The sequence below is a fragment of the Gigantopelta aegis genome, chromosome 8 (assembly GCF_016097555.1).
Source record: "Gigantopelta aegis isolate Gae_Host chromosome 8, Gae_host_genome, whole genome shotgun sequence".
NCBI lineage: Eukaryota > Metazoa > Mollusca > Gastropoda > Neomphalida > Peltospiridae > Gigantopelta > Gigantopelta aegis.
Window position 1 is genome coordinate 62,312,430 of NC_054706.1, and position 2,490 is coordinate 62,314,919.

Consider the following 2,490-nt stretch of genomic DNA (forward strand, 5'->3'; position numbering starts at 1 on the left):
TGGTGTCAGACATATGGTTAAGGACCACACAGATTTTGAGAGGAAACCCGCTGTCGCCACTACATGGGCTACTCTTCCGATTAGCAGCAAGGGATCTTTTATTTGCACTTCCCACAGGCAGGATAGCACAAACCATGGCCTTTGTTGAACCAGTTATGGATCACTGGTCGGTGCAAGTGGTTTACACCTACCCATTGAGCCTTGCGGAACACTCACTCAGGGTTTGGAGTCGGTATCTGGATTAAAAATCCCATGCCTCGACTGGGATCCGAACCCAGTACTTACCAGCCTGTAGACTGATGGTCACACAGTTATGACATCACACTGTTATGACATCACACTGTTAGGACCTCACACTGTTAGGATGTCACAGTGTGAGGGTGTCACAGTGCTAGGACGTCCTAACGTTAGGATGTCAGTGCTAGGACATGAGTGTTAGGACATCACTGTGTTATGACATCATACTGTTACGACGTCACAGTGTTAGGACATCACACTGTTATGACGTCACACGCTGTTATTACATCACACTCAGTCATGTTGTCACTGTTATGACCACACTTTGTTTTTGACACTGTTATGACATCACACTCTGTTATGACATGACACTCAGTTATGATGTCACTCTGTTATGACATCACACTTTGTTTATGACACTCTGTTATGACATCACACTCTGTTATGACATCACACTCTGTTATGACATCACACTCATTTAACTGGCCTCAGTGGCATGTGGTTAGGCCATCAGTCTACAGGCTGGTAGGTACTGGGTTCAGATCCCAGTCGAGGCATTGGATTTTTCATCCAGATACCGACTCCAAACCCTGAGTGAGTGCTCCGCAAGGCTCAGTGGGTAGGTGTAAACCACTTACACCGATCAGTGATCCATACCTGGTTCAATAAAGGCCATGGTTTATGGTTTATTTATGAGGACCATTAAGTGAGAGACAGGAGTGCGTAAGCATCGACGTAGCTAGGATTTTATTTTGAGGGCCACTCACATTGGTGGGGGGTGGGACCGAGGAGGGCCAAATCTCCGCCGCCCCTCCCCCTCACCCCTCCACTTTATCTAATTATAAGACTACAAGAAGTTTTTGGGAGGTTAATTCAGATCAGTTTACAGTATTAATTTAATCATAAGAACTGCCCTCAACGGTCTTGAACGTGCGCACACCCTCCAAAATTTTAAGGGTCCCCCAACAATCCAATATTTAGCAGAACATAATGCATTTATTCGTTTTTCGTAGGGAACATGTTTACAATGGTCAGCTTAATATTTCTTTTGAAGATTACCATATCGATAATACATGTTATAACACTGTAGTTCTAAATAAATGAGTAATTCAATATTAATGTCCTCTTTTTGAGTGTTGCAGCCCCTTCCTAGAAAAATTCTACATCTGCCCCTGCTTCATGTGACAGTATTTAAAAAATGCAATATTACCACCACTCACCTTTCCCCCCCCATCTACTAGAATCACAGCCTCATTGTGACCCGTTCAATTTTACGCTGGATCCACCACTGCTATTAATGTAACATGATCATTGGAGGGGCGAGACGTAGGCTAGTGGTAAAGCGCTCACTCAATGCGCTGTCAGTATGGGATCGATCTCCGTCGGTGGGCTCATTGGGCCATTTCTCACTCCAAACAGTGCACCACGACTGGTACATCAAAGACAGTGGTATGTTCTATCCTGTCTGTGGGATGGTGCATATAAAAGATCCCTTGCTGCTAATCGAAAAGAGTAGCCCATGAAGTGGCGACAGCGGGTTTCCTCTCAATATCTGTGGTCCATAACCATGTCTGACGCCATATAACCGTAAATAAAATGTGTTGAGTGTGTCGTTAAATAAAACATTTCTCTTTGATCATTGGAATAAATTGTTTCTACAAGTTACAGTGTGAAAACATGCCTTAAGCCACAATAAAATGTCTCAATGTCAAAGAAAGCACAACATTATTAAATAAATAGTTTATTACTCTTTTGCAGTTACATATTATATTATATGTACACTCACCAACATGTTCTCAACCATACGCATACACGAACACACACACACGCACACACAGACCCACACACGTGCACACACGCAGAGAAATGGATCCCCCTTAAAAATATTCAAGTGCCCCTTTTTACCCTTTTAATGTTTTTCCCCATTGGAATGCCCTTTTGATGAGTTTGTCCATGTGCTCTTTTCTCCGTTAGCACCCGCCCCCACAAAATATATCCTGAATCTGCCCAAGCACACACACACACACATGCACGCACGCAAGCACACACACACACACACACACGCACGCACACATGCACTCACACATGCACGCACACAAGCACTCACACACATAAATGCACACCATAAACACACACACACACACATATATAAATGCACACCATAAACACACACACACGCACGCAAGCACGCACGCACACACATAAATGCACACCATAAACACACACACACACACATGCACGCACACACACGCA